This window comes from Macaca fascicularis, chromosome 6 (genome assembly GCF_037993035.2).
Source record: "Macaca fascicularis isolate 582-1 chromosome 6, T2T-MFA8v1.1".
NCBI lineage: Eukaryota > Metazoa > Chordata > Mammalia > Primates > Cercopithecidae > Macaca > Macaca fascicularis.
The window spans coordinates 105,342,407-105,368,178 of NC_088380.1; the positions used below are offsets into that span (position 1 = coordinate 105,342,407).

The 25,772-nt window shown below is 39.5% G+C and overlaps 1 long non-coding RNA gene across 1 annotated transcript; it reads left to right on the forward strand.

The window, feature by feature from the left end:
* The first annotated feature begins 1,651 nt into the window (after positions 1–1,651).
* LOC141407048 (uncharacterized) lies at positions 1,652–24,257 on the forward strand. Its single transcript, XR_012413991.1, has 3 exons — positions 1,652–1,767; positions 21,320–21,377; positions 22,700–24,257. It is a non-coding gene; the product is annotated as an uncharacterized lncRNA (long non-coding RNA).
* The last annotated feature ends 1,515 nt before the right edge of the window (positions 24,258–25,772 follow it).

Here is a 25,772-nt window from a genome sequence, read left to right on the forward strand (position 1 = left end):
TGTTAGGGAAATTCAACTTTGGGCAGAAATGACTAGACCCTCATACCATTGCCATGTTCAGTCATTGTCTGGGGGCTGCCAGGGAAGACGTTACCTCAACTGGTGTGCTGTGGTAGATCTTGAGAGTGCTGCAGATGGAGGCAGTTAGCTTACTGGTATTCATTGCAGCTGAATGGCAAGTTCTATCTAAAATGGAGATATTAGTGGTGTACCTCCTATGACTGCCCCACTGATCTAACCTGAGAAGGTTCAGGAGATGCCTGCAACTAGTAGTCTAAGCATTTGATGGGGAAGGAGAGTAAGGCCAAAACAAGGCGGGTTGGCTGAAAGTTGATGACGGAGCAGTTATCCCATTAGATATCCCCAACTCTTGTCACTAGGCAAAGGCCAGTTGAAAACTGGTTTTATCAGTACACATTCACACCTGTTCATTTACATATTGCCTATAGCTTCTTTTTATTTTTTCATTTACATATTATCTATGCCTCCTTTTTTTATTTTTTTCTTTCTGAGATAGGATCTTGTTCTGTCACCCATGCTGGAGTGCAGTGCTGCCATTATGGCTCACTACACTCTTGACCTTCTGGGCTCAAGCAATACTCCTACCTCAGCTGCCCGAGTATCTGGGACCACAGGCACACACCATCACACCCGACTAATTTTTGTATTTTTTTGTAGAGATGGGGTATTGCCATGTTGCCGAGGATGGTCTCGAACTCCTGAGGTCAACCAGTCCACCCACCTTGGCCTCCCAAATTGCTGGGATTAGAGGCATGAGCTACTGCACCCAGCCTGGCTCCTTTTTCACTACGATGCAGTGTTGAGCAAATTCGAAAATATTTACTGCTTAGTCTTTTCCAGAAGAGCTTGCTGGAAAGTTTGCTGATTTTCAATCTATGCCATTGGGGTTATTTACATCTATGCATTGAGGTTATTTGTATCTATTGTATCTCCATGGTAGATTTACTATATAATGGTGTGCTGCTGCTTATCTCTTCCCAACTGCATTCAGAGGAATCATATTGGTAGCTTGAAATTGGCTACAGTGGGGGAATTTTACCATAGAAGTTAGCAAGTGCTACAATTCGGGCCTTTTTCTTTTTGGACAGCTGATTGTTAAACATTGACCTGCAGCATTTTTCAGTATAGGATATTACAGGCTGCATTGTTTCCACTCTCCAGAGGTATGTGTTGAAATGCCTACCCACAGTACCCCAGAATGTGGGTGTGTTTAGACCTAGGGTCTTTAAAAAGACATTGAAGGCTAGTCACGGTGGCTCATGCCTGTATTCCCAGTACTTTGGGAGGCCGAGGCAGGCGAATCACGTGAGGCAGGGAGTTTGAGAGCAGCCTGGCCAGTGTGGTGAAACCCCGTCTCTACTAAAAATACAAAAATTGGCTGTGTGTGGTGGCATGTGCCTATAATCTCAACTACATGGGAAGCTGAGGTGGGAAGATCACTTGAACCTGGGAGGCAGAGGTTGCAGTCAGCTGAGATCACACCACTGCACTCCAGCCTAGATGACAAAGCGAGACTACGTCTCAAAAAAATTAAAATTATAAAGTCATTTAAGTTAAAATGAGGTCATTAGGGTGGGCTCTAATCCAGTATGACTGGTGTCTTTATAAGAAGAGGAAATTTTTACAGGTTTTGGGGAAGACTCTGTGGTAACACAAGAAGACAGTCATCTACAAGCCAAGACCAGAGGCCTCAGAAGAGAACAACCCTAGTGATACCTTGATCTCAGACTTCTAGCCTCCAGAACTGTGAGAAAATAAATTTCTGTCATCTCACCTGCCTATTCTGTGGTACTTTGCTATTGTAGCCCTAGTAGACTGATAGAATAAGTGACCTGACAAAGTGTCAAAAGTTCCTGCAGAAGCAATCAATTGAAACGACTTCCAAAGAGCTTTGGTATAGGACCAGGAGTAGTGGCTCACGCCTATAATTTGAGCACTTTGGGAGGCTGAGATGGGAGTATCACTTAATGCCAGGAGTTCAAGACCAGCCTGGGCAACTTGGTGAAACCCCGTCTCTACGACAAATAACAAAAATTAGCTGGGTATGATGGCAGGTGCTTGTAATTCCAGCTACTCCAGAGACTGAGGCAGGAGAATCATTTGAACTTGGGAGGAGCGGAGATTGCACCATTGCATTCCACCCTGGGCAACAGAGTGAGACTCCGTCTCAAAAAAAAGACCCTGTCTCTAATGTCAGTTTAAAAAACAAATACAACAACAACAACAACAAAAATGGCTTTGACTATTTAGTGCATGGTCTTTTCCAGAAAAATTTGCACCTCACAGAAGTTTGCTAATTTCTGTGGTAAAAATTCCCCCACTTCAGCCAGTTTCAGGCTAGCAACATGATTTCTCTGAATGCAGTTGAGGATAAGCAGCAGCACACCATTATGTAGTAATCCACCACAGGGATACAGTAAATATAATGCACAGATGTAAATAACCCCAAGAGCATAGATCAAGAGTCAGCAAATACACCTGATTCTTTTTACCCCAACTGCATTTTGGTGACATTTAATAAATTTGTTGAGCACTGTAGGTACCATGCAAGCCTTTTGGACTCTGTAAAGACCAGTTACCCTAGGAAATAATCTTCAAGACTCTGGAATCAGGGTTATATAAAGGCAGTACAGCTTTGCTCCCTCCCACCTGTACCCTGCCTTTTGTTGGCCTCATTCCTAAGGTAAAGTGATAGCTAGGTAAAAAGCAGAAGTTACAGCTAATAGCAGTCTTAAGGGAGAATTTCTGGAAGGATTCAGTAGGCTAGGTGAGTGACACCTGAACTACTTTTTGTTTAAGATATACTCATGTAGAAAGCCCTTGAGAGCTGGGCTCAGTGGCTCATGCCTGTAATCAAAACATTTTGGGAGGCTGAGACAGGCGGATAACCTGAGGTCAGGAGTTTGAGACCAGCCTGGGCAACTTGGTGAAACCCCGTCTCTACGACAAATAACAAAAATTAGCTGGGTATGATGGCAGGTGCTTGTAATTCCAGCTACTCCAGAGACTGAGGCAGGAGAATCATTTGAACTTGGGAGGAGCGGAGATTGCACCATTGCATTCCACCCTGGGCAACAGAGTGAGACTCCGTCTCAAAAAAAAAAAAAAAAAAAGTCCTTGAGAGAAAGGGGCAAGTGATACGAATGTACCACTCCCTAGGTAGTATAATCTTTAGCCTTAAAAGTTCTGTGTGACTTGACCTAGGGTGTTTTTAACATGGAAAAGAGCAAACTGATTGGGAAAGTAAATAGTCCCAAGACTTCAGGAGAATAAAATAATTCCAGTGACCTTTTATGCTGTTGTGGTGTGAATATGGCACCCCGAATTAATATGTTGAAACTTATTAGCCAATATGATAATATAAAATGTGGGGCTGTTGGGAGGGAATTAAGGCCCTTATAAAAGGGGTTGAGGTAGTGGATTTTCTCTCTCCCACTCTTTTGCCATGCAAGGGCACAGCATCCATTCCCTTTTTTACCCTTCTGCCTTCTGCCATGTGAGAAGGCCCTCACCAGACATCAAATGCCAGTGCCTTGATCTCGGACTTTCCAGCCTTCAGAACTGTGAGGAATACATTTCTATTGTGCATAAATTACCCAGTCTGTGGTATTTTGTTACAGCAACACAAATGGACTAAGACATATACCATTAGCACTTTTGGAACATAATTTACTTTACTGGCACAGTACATATATAAAATAAACTCTCTTTTATCCTTTTGAAAATCAATAAATATGCATTGAATGCCTACATATTTATGTAGATGAACACAGGCTATAATAGGAGAGCTCTAAGATATTTAAACATTTATTCTCACATCATTAGTTACTTGACAGAGAGTATAAAGGACAGAAAGACTTGAAGTAGTGGGAGCATAGCCACTGCTGATTAAAGACAAAAAATAAGAAAGTAGATAAACAATTATTTGTCAGTTAAAATAAAACTTTTAAAAATTAAGAAAATATATGTGTGAACTACATCCTTAAAAGGTCAGCTTACATGTAACTTTTCTGGAACAAATATATTTCTGAAGTAAAATATATATATAAAGGTATACTTTCATTTAGCACTACTGATATATGAAATTCCACATTTATGAAGTATACAAACTGTATTAGGATTCTCTAGAGGGACGGAACTAATAGGATATATATATATAGGAATTTATTAAGTATTAACTCACATGATCACAAGTTCCCACAATAGGCCGTCTGCAGGCTGACGATCAAGGAAATCCAGTCCGAGTCCCAAAACTGAAGAACTTGGAGTCCCATGTTCGAGGGCAGGAAACATCCAGCATGGGAGAAAGATGTAGGCTGGGAGGCTAGGCCAGTCTCATCTTTTCACATTTTTCTGCCTGCTTTTTTATTCTAGTCCTGCTGGCAGCCGATTAGATAGTGCCCACCCAGGTTAAGAATAGGTCTGCCTTTCCCAGCCCACAGACTCAAATGTTAATCTCCTTTGGCAGCACCCTCACAGACACACACAGGATCAATACTTTGTATCCTTCAACCCAATCAAGTTGACACTCAGTATTAACTATCACACAAACTGAAGTGGATCATTTGGCTTTCCAAATGGATATGCCGTGAGATTAATCATGTATTTCACAAATTGAACACCAATAATATTCAAAAATATTTTGCAACCAAACCCATTTTATGACATCATTCAATGACATTTTTTAATTTCATGAAGAAAACACAAATTCAGCACCCCCAAAATGAAAATTATTTATACAATAAAGCATAATATAAATGTTGTATAATGACATGACATATAACTTTGTACTGTTAATACTGATTTAGATGATATTGTATAGTGAGTACTAGAATATGTATTTGAATACAATACTTAGCAAAGCATCTTTATTTTTTGACATAATTTGACTTTAAACATTTTATTTTGTTACATTTTTTAAGACACAGGACCTCACTGTGTCACCCAGGCTGGAGTACAGTGGTGTGATCATAGCTTACTGCAGCCTTGAACTCCTGGGCTCAAGCAATCCTTCTGCCTTGGCCTCCCAAAGGGATTACAGGCTGAACCACCACATGTGGTGTATTTTATTTTTTTTAATGAATTTTTCTAACCCCTTTTGTAGTAACCAGGACCTACCCTTAGGTGAGGCATAGATGGACACCCAGAGTCAACACACTAGTGGTCCCAAGCTGGGTCAGAAAACCTGTGTGATCACAGGGAGACCCTTTGAGAAATCCCCCCTCAACCAAGAACTAAAGCTGATAGGTAAGTGTGGCCTCCAGAGCAAATGTGACATCTGGAGAGTCAAATTTACCCTGGACAAGTCTGCAGAGCTGCCCAGGAGCTGCTGATGTTTGCTGAGAAGGACCCATGGCCTCTGTTTGAAGGCAGTGCCCTGCTGCAGTGACTTATTCACATCAGAGTGCAGTACAGGGACAGAATGAAACTAGATTGCAACCTATTCCTGAAGATTGAGGCTTTCCTGCAGAGATGCCTGCAGACCCAGTTCTTCAAGCCAGGGTTTGGCCAAGTCCAGTCATCATGCCCCTGTGCTGATCCACTAGCACCATATCTGGGTCTGCAGGTGGTGAACATCCTGTCTGTACTTCACTGACTGCCTGGACTCCCAGAAGCACGGCAACTTCTCCCTTTGCTCTTTGTTTGGCAGTGGTCGCCTGGGCCTCCTGAAGAGAATTCCAAGAAGGACCAGGGTTGGGCTGGAGAGCCCCTGGAGATAACCAAGAGGAGGGTTAAGCACACCCATCCGCTCCTGGGGTGGGGGATTGATCAGATAATGGGATCAACATTTTGAAAACAAGGATTCTAGGGATGATGCTTCTCTATTTTCCATTGATAATATGGAAACATGTTTTTGAATGTACATACTTTTATATTCCATTAATAAGTACAATCATCTACCCAAATCATTTTTTTCCTGCAATTTCAGTAACTGAATTTGAGGTAAGTAAAAATGCTTTGTTTTCTTTCTTTTTTTGTTTTTTTTGAGATGGAGTCTCGCTCTGTTGCCCAGGCTGGAGTGCAGTGGCATAGTCTCGGCTCACTGCAAGCTCCACCTCCTGGGTTCACGCCATTCTCCTGCCTCAGCCTCCCGAGTAGCTGGAACTACAGGCGCCCACCACCACGCCCAGCTAATTTTTGTATTTTTAGTAGAGACGGAGTTTCACCTTGTTAGCCAGGATGGTCTCGATCTCCTGACCTCGTTATCCACCTGCCTCAGCCTCCCAAAGTGCTGGGATTACAGGTGTGAGCCACCGCGCCCGGCCGCTTTGTTTTCTTTCAAGCATGCACAATCTACTTTCTAAAATTCTACAAGCATGAAAAAGAGGAGCACTTCTTAAAACACATACCATTTACTAAGAAATCTGTTAAATGTTCAGGTGGTGTTGCACAGTTTTCTAGGCATAATATTTAAACCATATGTGCAGTAATAGGCACATACCTCCTTTGGACAATGTGAAATCACTCCATAAAGTATTTTCAAAAAATGTTCATATATTTTTTAGTAACGGAACTATTTTTAAAACAAAAATTTGCTTAGAATCTTAGGAAGCCAAAGAGGTAAACATAGCAATGCTAGAGTTGAAGCTGGGTTGGGATGCAGAGGCTCTTCCACTCAGCCATCCATCCATTATCCTAGAAGCCCTGCAGGTTTCACCAAGAATCCTGGGTCCTTAAGAAACCGAGTTTGGGAACTGGTATAAGGAACAAGCACCAGGTAAGAATCTGAAAGCTTTGTTCTGAATTTGAGACTTGTAGCTGGTCGTTAACTTTCTCTGGTTTTTGTTCCCTGATTGGTATAGTGGAGGTATAAGATGTAGATGATCTCTGAGGTGTCTTCCAGCTCTAAAACTTTATGATCTCAAGTGTTACTAGTGATAAATTACTCCACATCTGTCCAATCAGTGCCAGAGATTTAATCTAAGTTCATGAGCAAGCCAGGCTGTGCCAAAGAGGAAATAGTTCTCGACTCTGTATTTGGCATTGTTTTTAACACTAGAAGCAAATTTCATTTTTCATATTGGCTACATTCATCCCTTATCATCAACCAAGAATTATTTCAACATTGCCTAGTTTATCTAACATAAATAAGGAATGTTCATATTGTTCCATATTTGAAAACTCTGACTTCTAGTTCATGAATATCAAGTTGAATAGAAACTTGGCACATAGTAGGTATTCAATAAATAGTTGTTCCTTATGACTATGCTAAAAACCACTGAATTGTATACTTTTTTAAAGAGTGAATTTTTATGGTACATGAATTGTACCTGTTTTTTTAAGTTGTTAAGTGAATGAATTAATTATATTTCTGGATGTAGAAGTAAGAGAATTTGTTGCAGTTTTAAAATCCTAATTTCTGGTGCTCAGAATAAAACAACAGCAACAACAAAAACCAAATAAAAAATAATAATAAAAAAGAACAAAAGAAGCTGCCACTTGTTGTCAGGAGACATTAATTATTGGGGCTGGACACAGTGGCTCACAACTGTAATCCCAGCACTTTGGGAGGCCAAGGCAGGAAGATTGCTTGAGCCCAGGAGTTCAAGACAAGCCTGGACAGTAGAGTGACACTCTGTTTGTATGAAAAGAAACAAGGTCTCCCTTTGTCACCCAGGCTGGAGAGCAGTGGTGCAAACACAGCTCACTGCAGCCTTGACCTCCCAGGCTCAAGCAGTCCTTCTGCCTCAGTTCCCCAAGTAGCTGGGACTACAGGCCCGTGCCGCCACACCCAGCTAAATTTTGTATTTTTTGTACAGATGGGTATTTGCCATGTTGCCCAGACTGGCTTGAATCCCTGGGCTCAAGAGATCTGCCCATCTCACCCTCCCAAAGTGCTAGGATTACAGGCGTGAGCCACTGCACCTGGCCACATTCCTGAACTTTTAAGATTTTGGCAAGATGTTACATAGAATTTTCCTTGCTACTTTTTCAGAGGCAAAATAGTGACTAGATCAACTTCACTCATAAATCTCTATGGCATTTTATAATGTTTTGATGTGCCGGGCGTGGTGGTTCACACCTGTAATACCAGCACTTTGGGAGGCCGAGGCGGATGAATCACATGAGGTCAGGAATCAAGACCAGCCTGGCCAACATGGTAAAAACCCGTATCTACTAAAAAATACAAAAAACTAGCCAGGCGTGGTGGCGGGCGCCTGTAATCCCAGCTACTTGGGAGGCTGAGGCAGGAGAATCTCTTGAACCCAGGAGGCAGAGGTTGCGGTCAGCTGAGATCTCACCATTGCACTCCAGCCTGGGCAACAAGAGCAAAACTCCATCTCAAAAAAAAAAAAAAAAAGTTTTTATGCTTTGTAAGTATTGCATTTAATGCCATGAATTCACGATGCCTAATATGTTGCCTATTATTCCCTTGAGTCAATTTCTTAATGCGGTGAGAGCCATGGGCTTACACATTAACTGTAAACATTTACAATGTTTGGGAATCGGGTACAGTGGCTTGTACCTGTAATCCCAGATACTGGGAGGCAGACGCAGGAGGCTTGCTTGAACCCAAGAGTTCTAGACCAGCCTTAGCAACATACCGAGACCCTGCCTCTACAAAAAAAAAAAATTGTTTAAATTAGTCGGGTGGGTGGCAGCACATGCACGTATTCCAAGGTACTTGGGAGACTGAGGCAGGAGGATCTCTTGGGCCTAGGAGTTCAAGCCTGAAGTAACTCCTCATCTCTCTAAAAAAATAAATTACAATGTTCAATCAAATGTACATAAATATCGTATTTTTATATACTTCCTTCTTTCTGAGTAAATATTTGTTGGAGGAGATCTTATAAATTAGTTTAAAATAAAAACTCTTTATATTTGGTTTATTTCTTATCTTTACTATATCACTAATAAGAGAGGGCAGCCGTAGACTATTTTTAAGAATTCTATTCTAAAATAGAGGCAAAAGTCCTTTAATTCTACTTTAAAAACACTTCATTCAGTAACGCATGGTACTTATTTATTTATTTATTTATTTATTTATTTATTTATTTTGAGACAGAGTCTCACTCTGTTGCCCAGGCTGGAGTGCAGTGGCACAATTTCGGCTTACCACAACCTCCGCCTCCCTGGTTCAAGCAATTCTCGTGCCTCAGCCTCCCAAGTAGCTGGGACTACAGGCTCGTGCCACCATGCCCGGCTGATTTTTATATTTTTAGTAGAGACAGGGTTTTGCCAGGTTGGCCAGGCTGGTCTCGAACTCCTGACCTCAGATGATCTGCCTGCCTCGGCCTCCCAAAGTGTTGGGATTACAGGCGTAAGCCACCGCACCCAGCCAGTACATACTATTTAAAGTCATTGCTGACACATCATTTATACCTCTGATATCACCCTTAGAACATAGAGGGTCCTAAGTAACTGTCTAACTGTCTCATTTTATAGATAAGAAAAGTAAAGCCTGAAAAGCTTACATGACATGTCCAAGACTACCTAGCCACTTGATGGCAGAGTTTATGCTTCAGAATTACCTAGAAATTCAAAACATAATTCAAAAATCATTTACATCATCTAAATTCACAAACCTGATGACCTTTCCTGATCCTATATCCTAATTCTCATTTGCTGTTTTTCTCCTTTTGATATGTTAATATTTACATATATCTTAATTATTTACAGAGTATTTGAGATAACCCAGCAGCATATTGCATAAAACTCTTAGGTTTGCTTTGTACTATAGTAATACCTTTAGATGATTTATTTTATTTATTTATTTATTTATTTATTTATTTATTTATTGAGACGAACTTTCGCTCTTGTTGCCTATGCTGGTGTGCAGTGGTGTGATCTTAGCTAACTACAACCTCCGCCTCCCAGGTTCAAGCCATTCTCTTGTCTCAGCCTCCCAAGTAGCTGAGATTACAAGCATGTGCCACTATGCCCGGCTAATTTTTGTATTTTTAGTAGAGACAGGGTTTCACCATGTTGGTCAGGCTGGTCTCAAACTCCTGACCTCAGGTAATCCATCTGCCTAAGCCTCTGAAAGTTCTGGGATTACAGGTGTGAGCCACCATGCCCGGCCAAGTTTGGATAATTTCTAAAAGTCATTATTTACAGCACGTTATAATGACATCTATACGTCTGTTAAAATTATTCTTTATATAGGCTTTGAACATTTCTGGCAAAAAGTGTATTTGTTTTTGTTCTCAGTGTTGTAGTGCTCACTTTAATGCTATAACCTGAGGAAACTGAAGATCAGAAGCATGAGGAGAGACATTTTTATGTACTTGTTTCTCTTAGTTAAAAGATTAGTTCCCTCAACCTTGGTTTTCCCATGCCGGTTTGTCTCTGCCTCAGAGATGATTTGAAGAATTATTCTCACCAGCAGCAGGTGTAGTCAGTTTACCAACATAGTTGTTATATCACCAGAATACTTTGATCGTCGGTAATCATTTTTTATGATCCACTTACTGACTAACCAGAGATTCACTAAATACACACACATGTGCACACACACACACATACACACAGACACACTTGCAAAGCTACAAATCAGGTTCTATGGTGGATGATGTGTTATGACCCCCACTACGCCCCCCAATTCCAGCCCCTTAAGGACTAAGACACTCATGCGCCCGTTTGCCAAGAGTGTTGGCTGCTGACTGCTGGCAGCTACATTCTTATGATTGTTCTTTTCTTAAAGAAGCTGCCTCACCTAAGTTTATACCCCCACTATCGATGTGGGAATACAAAGGCTTGGACCCTTGGCTTTAATTTAGAACTTCTCTGAAGGGGCTTCATAGCTCCCGTGGGTCAACTGAGACCTCTGTTGTAACTGCATCACAGTTCAATTCCTCCCTCTCTAATCCTACTTCCTTACCTCTCACAGATCATGTTTCTGAGAGAAACCCTCCTTTCCACAACAAACCTCCTACATGCACCTCAGAATCTCAGAGTCTATTTATTTCCTGGGATCCCGACTTGCAGCTGCTTACAAATATGTGTGTGTGGAAATGGAAGGAGAGAAAAGAAGTTTGAATGAGTTGATTAATTTTACCTGTCACATGTGGCATAATCATGGGAGAAAGGCCAGGAAAACAAGGCTTGGATATTAAATTCATTTTCTCATATAATACTACTGGTTCTATTTTATCTATAGTCCTTACATTGGATTATCATTTATTTACTTCTGAACGTTAGACTACCTCATCCTTCCATTCTTTACCCTCTTTTCTCTCTATAATTCCATAAAGAGACCAGATGTGGTGGCATACATCTGTAATCCCAGCGTTTTGTGAGGCTGACATGGGAGGATCAGTTGAGGCCAGGAGTCTGAGACAAGCCTGGGCAATATAGCGAGATCTAGTCTCTTAAAAAAATTATAAACAATCTTTTCTATTCAGGTAAGTCCTATGAATTTAATTAGCACCTATACACACATGGATTCCTAAATCTTTAGCTCCAATTCTAACCACTTTCTGAGGTTTAGGTAAGAATTTTCAAAGCCTATTTGACCTCTCACCTTGAATTTTTGACACTTCAAATTCATTGTGTCCAAAACTAAACTCGTTACTATCAAAACTACTTCCCCATGTAGTCTCTATGTTTTAATATAGTCACTGTCTGCCCAGCTCCCCCAAAGTAAATGATCTAATCATTGTTAATCTTCCCATATGTTATACTAATGATTGATCACCAAGTCTTGAAAATTCTAATCAGAAATGTAAAATCTACTTTTTCCACTGCTTTACTTAAGTCTTGTCATTTTATTTTCTTTTTTGGTCTGAAAGGCTACCTACTATTCAATGTTAGTTCTTTAACCATCCTCCCAGTTTTTCAGTGTAACTCACCACATACCACCTACCTTTAGGCATATAAAAGAAACTGTATCCAGTGATATTTGTGAAAACCAATTTGGGTCCTACTTCCCTGTTTCTGATCCCTTACCTATCCCGAGTTCTTATTCTGTCTCTTTTACTTCAAATTGGCATTTAGGTGTGTGTTTGGGCTCTTGAATCCTATCTATCCTGTAGGATTCTGACTTGGCTGTCTCTACTATGGACCCCTGCAGGTGATGTTATCATAATCATTCTCATACTCGGAGCTGAAGCCTCTGGGTACTAAGGATGTAGCAGTCAACAAAAATTACTGTTCTCATAGAGTTTACATTCTAGTGGGATAAGTGCATCTGTTGAAGCTCAGAGATGAGGGAGGGCAATGCTAACCACAATATTTACACTTTCTCACCTGGCTGACCTAGTTTGTTAAAGAGGGAGAGAGACTGTCCAGCAGATTGTACCAGCATCTCCTCCCATAGTTGTCCAAGGGATCTGTAAGCCATTGCTACTTCACCCTCTTCAAACATATCTTGGGATCAATTAAAACAAAACCGAAAACAAAAACAGCCTTCCTTGCTTAAGCAACTGCAAATTCATGTGAAAGCCTGAGACTCATAATCGGCATGTGTAATCGGGTGATATTTTACAATATTACACGGATACAACGTAATCTTCACAGCTTTCCTTTTCCTTGGTTTGAGGCTTATTACACAAAAGGAGCCAGAGGATTATTACACAAAGGAAGCGACACCAGAAAGGACATTGATTAGCTTTGAGACTCAAAGCTGACTTTCCTGACCTCTCTAAGAAGAGAATTGTCTTGCAAACGTGGAGAATGAAAGGGTTTCCCAAACTCCTTTTGCTAGCGTTAACACATCAAAGACTAGGCCTGATAGCTATTAGGCTCTCACATCACTACTACCCACAATAGGAAACATCATATTGTGACCCAGTTCACATGTACCTAGACCGAATATTATACATTCATGTGAACTGAATCATAATATGATATAGGTACACACACACACATATGCATTATCGCTGAAACAAAAATTTAACATGCATTTTGATATATTCACTACAATTTTATTTCTTTTTAATACACTATTCACAGCACACTGAACTGAGATGTGCATTAAAAAAATATATATATACCACCTAGGATTTTTCAAAAGGGAGAATTCGGTGAGACAGAAAAAGAAGTTAATTCTGCTTCTGCTGGGGGCGAGGGTTGGGGATGGGTACGGGTGGGGGCCGTGCTTAGGGAAAGGATCTGAAGAATCAAAATGTTCAAATTTTTGGTGTTGAGTAGATTTTGATCAGAGGGAAAATATCTTACAGTGAAGAATAGAATTATTTGATGTCGGTTATTAAAAGCAGAAAGTTTTGAAGTCACTGCATTCAGGGGGAAGTATAAGGTCACCAAGACATTGTAAAAAAAATAGATATGGATGAGGCAACTGCAGAATGTTTACATTCTTACAGGGATAAGCACAGGATAAGCTAAAACCACAGCTGGTGTTTGACCAAAGAAGGACTGGCTATAACTGACATTGCTCTGTGTGGGTCCCTCCTGATGACTTGGGCAATGAAATTCCTCCTTATGATAATGATACTATAAAAAGAAAGAAGTAAGAAAATGAAGCAATTGGTAACCAGTGATGGAGCAACCTGTGGTCTAGTTACTGTCATCTTGAGGGAAAGACTGGGGAGCACTTGTGTTTGTGGTAGGTTGGGTGGTGGTGGCTGCAGGTGGAAAGTTGTGCAAGAAAGATGAGACCATGAAAATGATAAACATGAGGTAGGCATAAAAATGTACAGACTTGTCGGCCAGGTGTGGTGGCTCATGCCTGTAATCCCAGCACTTTGGGAGGCCGAGGCGGGCGGATCACCTGGTCGGGAGTTCGAGACCACCCTGACCAACATGGTGAAACCCCGTCTCTACTAAAAATATAAAAAATTAGCTGGGTGTGGTAGCACATGCTTCAATCCCAGCTACTCGGGAGGCTGAGGCAGGAGAATCGCTTGAACCCGAGAGACGAAGGTTGCAGTGAGCCAAGATTGTGCCATTGCATTCCAGCCTGGGCAACAAGAGTGAAAACTCCATCTCAAAAAAAAAAAAAAAAAAAAAAAAAATGTACAGACTTGAATATTTAGAGAAAATGCTTGGATGCCATAGACATGTTATAATTAACTGACAAGGTTGTGTTCGATAAAGATAATAGAATTCTGTGTCTCCACGTTGCCTCATCAGTTTCCCCCATCCTACCTTTGAAGCAAAAAGTAGATTAAGCTGAGGTTTTTCTGGGCTGGGTTAAATATAGATTTTTTTTCTTCCTTGCCTCCCAAAAGGGGAGGAACTAAGAAGGAAAATGAGATTGTTGACTGCTATATCCTTAGTACCCAGAGGACCCTAAGAGGTTATAGTAAATGAAAAGACCTCATTGTCGTCGTACATTCAAGGATAGTGAGCAAATGTGTGACCCTATCCATATGGTCTTTGCTCAAATGTCACCTTTCGGCAGGCCTTCCCTAACCACACTATAATTTACCCCAAGCATTCTTTCTTCTCCTGTTCTGCTTTACACTTCTACATAGCATTTATCACAAATAAACAACAGTGTGTGTGTATGAATAATATAATGAATCTCTTATGTTCCCATCACCAAGCTTCAATAATTATTAATATTTTACCATCATTTATATTACCCTCATCATTTTGTTTTGCTTTGTTTGGGCTTTTTTCTGAAATGTTTCAAAGTGAATACCAGACATGACATTTCCTTTCATACTGTATGTTTTACTTATTTAATGTCTGTCTGCTCCTACTAGAATATGTGCTCCATAAGGGCAGGAATTTTTATCTACTGTTCACAGAAACATTCCCAGCATGTTTTTTACTTTTTCTTTTTAAATTCATTCAATTATGAGAAGTGATTTCGAGCTTTTTTTTTTTTTTTTTTTTTTTTTTTTTTTTTTTTTTAAGACCAAGTCTCTCTCTGTCACTCAGGCTGGATTGCAGTGGCATGATCACAGCTCACTGCAGCCTCAGCCTTCCCAGGCTCATGTGATCCTCACACTTCAGCCCCCTCAGAAGCTGAAATTGCAACTGCATGCCACCACACCCAGCTAATTTTGTATTTTTTGTAGAGGTGGAATTTCACATGTTGCCCAAGCTGGTCTCAAGCTCCTGGGCTCAGTGATCTGCTTGCCTCAGCCTCACAAAGTGCTGGGATTATAGGCATGAGCCACCGCTCCAGCCACAGCATCTTAAAAAGCTTCCTGGCACATAATAAGTGCTCAATAAATATATTTTGAGTGCATAAATATGGAATCCAAAAAGTAACATTTTCAGTCTCTTCCTAGTTAGGCATTGTCTCAGTCGGTTCAGGATGCTATAATGGAATATCATAGATTAGGTGGCTTAAACAACAGAATAGTTTGTTTTCAGTGTATAGAAATGCAAATAACTTTTCATATGTTGGTTTTGTATCCTGCAACTCTCTGGATGTATTAGTTCGAAGAGTTTTTTTATCGCATTTTTAAAGGATTTTCTATACATAAGATGTTCACAAAAAGGGACAACTTCTTCTTTTTAGATTTAGATGCTTCTTATTTCTTTTTCTTGCCACATTGCTCTGGCTAGGACTTCTAGTACTTTGTTGAATTGAAGTGGTGAAGGTGGGCATGTTTGCCTTGTTCCTGATCTTAGAGAAAAAGCTTTCAGTTTTCCACTGATTAATATGATATTAGTTGTTGGCTTTTCATATATATACTTTATTATGTTGAGGTACTTCCCTTCTCTTCCTTTTTAAAAAATTTTTAACAATTCCCAAATTGTAGTAGAGAGAGTCTGTGGGCTTTTTTTAAATCACAAAAGGATGTTGAATCTCGTAAAATGCTTTTTTGGCATCTATTGAAATGATCATATGGATTTGATCTGTTGATGTGGCAAATCACATTGATTAATTATTTTGTATCTGAAAAGAAAATTAGGGAAACAATCCCATTTACAACCGCACCAAAAAGAATAAAATACTTAGGAATAACTTAATTAAGGAGGTAAAAGACATACACTGAAAACTATAAAACATTGGTGAAAGAAATAAGACATGCATAAATGGAATGATACTATATTTGTGGATTGGAAGATTTAAAATTGTTAAAATATTCATACTATACGAAACAATACAGATTTGAAACAATACAGATTTAATGCAATCCCTGTCAAAATCCCAATGGCATTTTTACAGAAATAGAAAAGACAATTCTAAAATTCATGTGGAACCACAAAAGACCATGAACAGCCAAATCAATCTTGGAAAAGAACAAAGCTGGAAGCATCACACATCCTGACTTCGAAATATATTACAAAGCTACAGTAATCAAAACATATATAAAAAACGTACATACAAAACCACATAATACAAAAATCAACTCAAAATGAATGAAAGACTTTAAGGCTTGAAACAGTAAAACTCCTAGAAGAAAACTTAGGGGAAAAACTTCATGACATTGATTGGCAATGATTTTATATATACGACACCAAAAAGACAGGCAGCAAAAACAAAAATAAGTGGGGCTACATCAAGGTACGTAAACCTGCACAGCAAAGGAAACAATCAACAGAGTGAAAAAGCAACTTACACAATAGAAGAAGATATTCGCAAACCACATTCTGATAAGGGTTAATCTCCAAAATATACAGTGATTTCCTCAAAACATTACTCAATAGTAAGAAAATGGATAACCAGATTTTTTAAAAAAATGGTCTAAGGACTTGAACAGAGATTTTTCCAAAGAAGACATGCAAATGGCCAACAGATATGTGAAAAACAAATGCTTGGTATCATAAATCAGGGACATGCAAGTTAAAACGACAATGAGATATCACCTCACACCTGTCAGGATGGTTACTATCAAAGGAAACAAAAAACAAGGATTAGCAAGAATGTGGACAAATTGGAACCCTTGTACACTGTTAGTGGGAATGTAAAATGGTGCAGTGGCAATGGAAGACAATAGAGAGCTTCCTCAAAACATTTTAAAAATAGGACTACTGTATGATCCTGCAATCTCACTTCTGTGTATATATCCAAAACAATTGAAATCAGGATCTCAAAGATGTTAGCACTGCTATGTTCATTACAGCACTGTTTCACCACAACCGAGATGAGGAAATAACCTAAATGTTCATGGAAAGATGAATGTGTTTTTTAAAGTGTGGTACATACAAATGGTAAAATATTATTCAGCCCTAAAAAAAGAAGGAAATTCTACAATATGCAACCACATGGATCAACCTTGAGGACATTACATTAAGCAAAGCAAGCCAGTTACAGAAGGACAAATACTGCATGATTTCACTTATTTGAGGTATCTAAAATAGTCAAGTCTGGAAATTCAAGGAGGGAATGGTAGTTTCCAGGAGTGGAGGAAGGAGAAATGGGGTATTAATCAATTTGAAGTTTAATTTAAGCAAGATGAGCAAGTTGTATAGATCTGCTGTACAGCATTGTGCCTGTAATCAACAACACTGTTACTGTACACTTAAACATTTGTTAAAAAGGTAGATCTCACGGTAAGTGTTCTTACTACTGTGAAATAAAATTAAAGAAAAACTGCAAAGTCTAACACTGCTATCCTACCAATGAGCACTTTTTTCCTCAAACTTGCAGCAGCCACTGCTCAAAGTTCTCCATCTCAGTATCCATTTGTCAGTAACCCACCATCATAGGCCAATTACTGTACTGGGTCTTAGATTATTTACACTTCTACATACTATACAGGCCCAAGGCATAATTCACTAGAATAGAATTTGCAGAGTGTGTTGCTCTACCCATTCAGCTAATCACAACAGTCATTACCATTACAGCTTCGATCCCTAATTTCCCACTTCCCTGCCCCTCTAAAAACCAGCCTCTGATTGCTAGTGGGATAAGATGCTTAAGAAAACCTACAGGATCCACTGTGCTCTTGGACATCTAATGTTTTAGCATAGTCAGCACATTGTCATTCTTATGGTAAATGCACCAGATTTTTGCTTAGGGCACTGTCTCTCTTTGGTTACCATTCCACATTGTTAGGTTGGGACTGATCCCTCCACTTTTGCTCCAGAAGTAATTATGTAAGCCAGTCAGAGAATCTCATTAGCCTTACCACAGTGCTTGGGTCATAGATAAATGTATAACAGGAAACAGGCAAATCAAATGCATGAAATCCATTTCTGAGCTATATGTTGGAATTGTTGGGGGCAGAATAGCTCTCTTTACAACAGGTTTAAACCTAAAAAATTTTGAGCTGCTGGTTGCACTTTTGCTATCATATGTGGAGAGCCTAAAGTGAGCCTATCTGAGACTGAAGATAATGCTTAGGAAAGGAGAACCAAGAAATGACTAGTTAATATCAATTGAGCAATTACTATATGTTAATCACAATTGATCATTTAATTCTACAGTAACTCTTAGAAACAGGGTCCAAATTGATCATTCATAAGCTAGAGATGAGGTCAATAAGAATAAATGTCTTGCCTAAAGTTTTACAGCTAATGGCAAAGCTGAGATTTGTACTAGCTAGATCTAGTCTAGATCTAGATCCATGTTCAGTACCACTATGCTACACTGTCTCAATGTATGCTAATATATTGACTAATAAATACATGCACTTCAGAGAGAGCTGGAGAGAGAGTAAGAGCCTGAGAAAAACAATGAGTCCTGGTTATTTGTCTTTGAGTACCTGGATCTAATCATACCTAAAATCATAAACTTCTTTTTTTTTTTTTTTTTTTTTTTTGAGACAGAATCTCACATTGTCACCTGGGCTGGAGTGCAGTGGCACAAACTCAGCTCACTACACTCTCCACTTCCTGGGTTCAAGCGATTCTCCTGCCTCAGTCTCCTGAGTAGCTGGGATTACAGGGGCCTGCCACCACGCCCAGCTATTTTTTTGTATTTTTAGTAGAGATGGAGTTTTACCATGTTGGCCAGACTGGTCTGGAACCCCTGACCTCGTGATTCACCCACCTTGGACTCCCAAAGTGCTGGGATTGTAGGTGTGAGCCACCGCGCCTGGCCCTAAACTTTTTTTTCCTTTAAATTAAATAAGCAAATTTCCCTTTCCACTTTTTTTCAGAAGCCAGTTTGACTGTTAAAACTGATAAAACTCCTAATATATCCTTCAATATGCAAGGAGTGATACACAGAAAACTGTATCAAACATGAAAGCTTTCAGATCACACTGAAAACACTGGATGGCTCTACATACTTTATAAATATTTACACTTGTCTCTAGGAGAAATTTGAGGACTATTTCATGAGATTCTTTGAAGTAATTCATTGAAGTAACCAACCCTTCAGTATTCTCCCTGTATTTACCCCTGCCCACTTATGCTCTCTTTCATTTCTTCATGCCAGGCCTGACTGACATACACCTTGCTCTACATCTAGGGCCTACAACTTCAGGAAAAATCAGAGTACATAGTAAAAGTAGTGTCCTGGTGACCTGGCATGCTGCAACCCAGGCTCCCATCTCAAAATTGCCCATAAATGTATCTGTTTTCCTTGGACCTTCCCCAGAAAAGTTATACTGAGCCTTGTCTAGTAGGGGAGCCTTGCCTCAGATACAGTGTCCATCTCAAATTTGTTGCTTGAAGTCATCCTAACACATCCACACAAGGAACCTAAAGGAGCATGACCTGACCCTCCTCATTTGTTCTTTTTCTGTTCCTGCTTTTGTCCTGTCCTTGAGTGATTTCCAATTGGAGACGCCTCTTATTTAACCTACCATTTCTGTAGGCAAAGATTTCTTAATCAGTATTACAGACAACACAATAAACAAAAAGATTAGCAAATAACAAAGTGATAAAATTAAGAATTTCTGTTTCTTGAAAGATACAATTGAGACACTGGAAAAACAAGATAGGAAAAAAACGTTTGCAATGCGTACAGCAAAAAGATCCTACAGATTAATAAGAGAAGTACCTAGAAAAATAGATAAGAAACTTGATTGGCCAGGTGTGGTCAATCCTAGCACTTTGGGAGGCTGAGGCAGGCAGATCGCTTGAGTCCAGGAGTTTGAGACCAGCCTGGACAACATGGTAAAACCTCGTCTCTACAAAAAAACAGAAAAATCCGAGTGTGGTGGCAGGCACCTGTAGCCCCAGCTACTTGGGAGGTGGAGTGGGGAGGATCACCTGAGACCAGGGAGCTGAGGCTATGGAGAACTGTGATCGTGCCACTGTATTCCAATCTGGGTGACAGAGTGAGACCGTGTCTTAAAAAAAAAAAAAAAAAAAAAAAAAAAAAGTTAAAATCCCAAACTTAATTTGGTACTCCATATAATGGGATACACAGTTGATCAATCAGTATATGAAAAGGTATGTAGCATAATTAGTCAAAAGGGAATCGAAATTAAAACTATAAAGAGTTAACATTACCTACCCAGTGATCAGAATGGTTAAGAATATCAATACGAAGAGTTGATGTGGGCCACTTGGGGTGACTCATGCCTGTAATCCCAATACTTTGGAAGACTGAGGCAGGAGGATCCTTTGAGGCCAGGAGTTCAAGACTAGCATGGGCAACATAGCAAGACACTGTCTCTACATAAAAATTAAACCGTAATTTAAAAAAATTTAACCAGGCATAGTGTCATGTACCTGGAGTCCTAGCTACTCAGGAGACAGAGGTAGGAGGATTCCTTGGCCCAGAAATTCAAGGTTATAGTGAGCTATGACCACACCACTGTACTCCAGCCTGAGAGACCCTTCCTCTATTGAAAAAGATAAAAAGTTGATTTGGATAATTTGTTGATGATCTGGAACTCTCACACACTTTTGGTAGGACTATAAATTGGTACAACTTTGCAAAAACATTATTAATCTGCTAAAATTTTAATCTCCTAAAATCTTAGGGACATGCCCACCGGGAATGCAAACATGCATATCAAAGCTACACTGGAAGTTGTTAACAGTATTATTTATTCTAGCTATAAATTGCAAGCAACCCCAATGGAATTAGAATAGATAAATAATATGTGATATATTCATGGAACAAAATACCATTCAGCAGTGAAAGTGAACACACTATAGCTATGTACACAATGTGGATGCATCCCACAAACATAATATTTCCTGAAAGATACCAGACACCAAATAATATAAATGCATGATTCTATTAATGTATACTCAGAAATGAAATTTTAGAAGTTAGAATATTGGTTACCTTTGAGGAAAAGAAAAGGGATAGTTCACCTTGCTCCAGAATACCCTGGTAACATACATCCTACCCTGGCTGTCTGGTGGATAATTCTACCCTCTGCCCCAAGTCCGATGTCCCACTCCAGACCACAAGCAGGTTCCCCAGTCTTTCTACCCGATTCACCAATGGAAGGGATGGTGGAACTGTGTTCTAACAATGGTCAACAACCCGGATTTTCCTAAACGTTGCACATACATGCATAACTATTTGTTCATATTGTTCCCTCTGCCTAGCATGGAATTCCCTCTTCTCTCTCAGCAGAGAAACCCATACTCCCAATTCAAAACACAGATGGCACCACACGAGGTCAGAGAAAGAGGTAAGAAGTTTTAGTCAACTTGTCTTTGATTATTGGCTTACCATATGCAGTCTACGTGAACTTGGTAATTGCTTAACTTTTTAGCCTGTTTCTCACGTATGAAATGAGAATAATGATATCCAGCTCATGGGCTGTTTAAAGGAATACATGACATGATAAGGTAAAAGCTTATTACATATTATTTTTCTTTGTTTTCCTTTTTCCCTTGCAGTATCACTTGCTTTCAGCTGTGTACTGGCACCACTCAGAATCATTTTAGAGTCATTAATTTTATTTATTTTTCTCTTTTATTTCTTTTAACCTTTTTTTTTTTTTTTTCCAGTTTTAAAGGCATGGTCTTGCTTTGTTGCCCAGGCTGGTCTCAAACTTCTGGGCTCAGGTGATCCTTCTGCCTCAGCCTCCCAAAATGCTGGAATTACAGGCATGAGCCACAGTGCATGGACCCGAGTCATTGATTTTGTTTTAGTTAATTTAATTAATTTATTTATTTGAGACAGAGTCTCACTTACTCTGTTGCCCAGGCTGGAGTGCAGTGGTACGATGTTGGCTCACTGCAACTTCCCTCTGCCTCCTGGGTTCAAGCGATTCTCCTTCCTCAGCCTCCCGAGTAGTTGGGATTACAGGCATGAGCCACCACGCCCAGCTAATTGTTGTATTTTTAGTAGAGATGGGGTTTTACGATGTCAGTCAGGCTGGTCTTGAACTCCTGACCTCAAGTGATCCACCTGGCTCAGCTTCCAAAGTGCTGGGATTATAGGCATGAGCCACCGCCCCTGGCCCCAAGTCATTAATTTTAAAAAGTATTTATTTAGCCTGGGTGTACTTGGTAGGAGCCAAGGTTAGAAAAAGAGCAAGATAGGATTTGTGAGAAATTATTACTTTGGCCAAGAATAGCAAGTTAGTGAATAAGAAAATGTCTAATGAAAAAATAATTTTCGGAAATTCTAAGAAAACTTTAAGAGATTTTAAAGCCATTATGTGCAAGAGACTAAATTTTTTAGATAACCAGAGAGATAAATCTACAGTAGCTATGCTGATCTAAAGTTATTGGTATCTAGCTTAATAGGTGTGTCAATGGGAAGATTAAAAAAAAGATATGACACATGAGACAGTAAGAAGGAAGAAGCATTAGAATTTTTAAAAATAGATACTGTATAAAGAATAGTACAGGCCAGGCATGGTGGCTCACATCTGTAATTCCAACACTTTTGGAAGCCCAGGCGGGAGTATCACTTGGGGTCAGGAGTTTGAGACCAGCCTGGGCAAAAAAATCAAGACCCCCATCTCTAAAAATAATTTTTTTTTTTTTCCTCCTGCCTCAGCTTCCAGAGTAGCTGAGACTACAGGCGTGTGCCACCACGCCCGACTAATTTTTTTTTAAATTATTATTATTATACTTTAAGTTCTAGAGTACATGTGCATAACGTGCAGGTTTGTTTAAATTAAACTAAAATTAAAAAAAAAAAATTAGCCGGATGTGGTGGCATGCACCTGTACTAGGTGACAGATTGAGACGTGCTGAAGAAGAAGGAGAAGGAAGAAGAAAAGAAGAATGAGGAGAAAAAAGGAGGAGGAGGAGAAGTGGTAGGAGGAGGATGATAAGCAGAAGAAGAAAGAAGGAGAAGAAGAAGAGGAAGAGGAGGAGAAAGGAGAAAGATAAGGAGAAAAGAAGAAGAAAAGAAGAATAGTATAATGTGAACCTGTTTTGTATTTTTTTGGTTTTGTTTTTTTTAGAGACAGGGTCTCACTAAGTCATCCAGGCTGGATTACACTGTCTTAGTCATAGCTTACTGCAGCCTTCTGTACTGCAGGCACACATCACCATCCCCCGCCTGCCCTTTTTTTTTTTTTTTTTTTTTTTTTTTAAGATGAGGTCTCTGTGTTACTCAGGCTGATCTCAAATTCCTACACTTTTGCAGTCCTACTGCTTCAGCCTTCTAAGTAGCTGGGATTATAGGCATGACCCACACTGCACCTCACAATTTCAAAGTCACATAGAAATTGTATTTGTTTACTCTGAAACCAAAAACCTACCAATATTTTATCAATCTAACTGTGTGTGCTTCCAATGGTGATAGCTGAAAATTTCAAATATTCAAAACAACACACACTGTTATAGAATAAATTCATCATGTTGATTCTAAATAACATTAAACGTTTTATTAAACATTTTAATTTTTAAAAGATGAGACTTTTGTCACTTCTGTCAAAATATCTATCTTGGAAAAAAGAAAATAGGATGCAGGAAAACATCAAGTGGCAACTGTTGCTACATAGCTGGAAGGCTACATATGTTTCGGTTATTAGACAAACATTTTCATGCTCTGTGGCTTTTAAAAAGATTACTGCCCCTGTAATGGGACATAAATCTTAACAATACATACAATTTGACAACTTGAAATTTATTGGTATTGTTATAAGCTGTTTTAACTGACAAAATTGTACCTTGACATTTGAATAAAACATCTAATATGCAATTTGGTTAACACATAATTTGCATATCATCTGCTATAATATAAACTTCTATTGTAACAATGGGAATATAAGATATAAAGACATTTTTACATAGTGGACGTGAACCAATGAATCCTTTAAGATGAAATTTGAAATCCTGGCAAGGAGGGGGAAAGAACAGAACATATTAACGGAATGCCCTAAGATGGTCTGGGAACACTTACCCCTAATCAATATTTCATCAAGCAGATCACATAGCAAAGCTACTAACTGAGCTAAGCACTGAACTAAGATACATAACTAAGATACGTAAAGAATAAAGAATAAAAATTTGTAATGCACAAAATAAATTACATGTTTACAGTTGTGGATATATAAAAAGCCAGTATTTTAAAAAAAGATTCTGGAAGAATCATGGCTTGCCAATAATCAAAATTGACTCTGGACTGTTTGATCAATGGAAGATCTTTTGAAGTAACAAGATACTCATAATGGGGAAGATACACTCAGGAGAGGAAAAAAAAAAAAAACCTTCTGGTATGAAATCATGGAATATCACAATAACTATTTAATGGGAACAAATATTCCTACTGAAGTACTAAACTTTAATGTTCCTATTACAATACTAAACTCCTGGATATTACTCATCTGACAGGAGACAGTTGAACCTTACTGTTATGCTTATACAAATGTTTGGAATGTAACTTAATCTGGAACAGTATTTGCACCTGGAACTTTTGTTATAATTTCATGAAATTTGCTTTATGAGTTTCCACTGCCATTTGGGAGTAACCTACATTCAGTCCTTGCCTCTGTGTTAGTTTGTTGTTGCATTGCTATAAAGAAATACCTAGACAGACACAGTGGCTCACACCTATAATCCCAGCATTTTGGGAGGCCGAGGGGGGCAGATCACTAGAGCCCAGGAGTTTGAAACCAGCCTGGGCAACACAGTGAAACCCTGTCTCTACAAAAAATACAAAAATTAGCCTGGTGGTGTACACCTGTAGTCCCAGCTACTCGGGAGGCTAAGGTGGGAGGATAACTTGAGCCCAGGAGACGGAGATTACAGTGACCCATGATTGCACCACTGCACTCCAGCAGCTGGGTGATAGAGTAAGACCCTGTCTCAAAAAAAAAAGAACAGAGTGAGAGAGAGAGAGGAGAAGGGGAGAGAGACAGAGTGAGAGAGAAAGAAATACCTGAGACTGGGTAATTTATAAACAAGTTTCATTGACTCACAGTTCTGCAGGCTGTACAGGAACTGAACACACCCACATAGGGTATGTACAGAAGCAGATGCTCTGGGGCCTCAAGGAAGCTTACAAGCATGGCAGAAGGCGAAGGAGAACCAGCATGTGACATGGAGAGAGAGGGAGAAGGTGTCATACACTTTTAAACAACCAGATCTCACGTGAACTCAGAGCAAGAACTGACTAGCACCAAGAGGATGGTGCTAAGCCATTCAAGAGGGATTCACCCCAATGATCCAAACACCTCCCACCAGGCCCCACCTGCAACATTGGGAATTACATTTGAACATGAGATTTGGAGGCAACAAACATCCCAACTATATCAGTTTCTACCCTGGTACAGGAATCTTCATTGCATATAGTGCCATGCCATATTGGGTGCCCTGAATTTCTTTCAGTTCTAATAGGTACAAAAGTTAGCTGCTTGTGGGCAGTGAGTAACATTCATGAACTTTATGGAGGCTACAGAATTGCCTAGCTGTTCAGTTTGAGGATGTCCCCGGGGAGGGCTATCTCTTAGATACCTTAATAATTAATCTTTTTGCACATAGCATCAACTTCCCAAGACACAATATATCCAAACGTTAGAAGAACAGAGTTCATGAATGTTTATGCCTAAGCATGGATTTTGCTGAAAGTTGTGGCTTGTTTATGTGGGTGTGTCTTTAGTTAGGTACCCTATATGGGT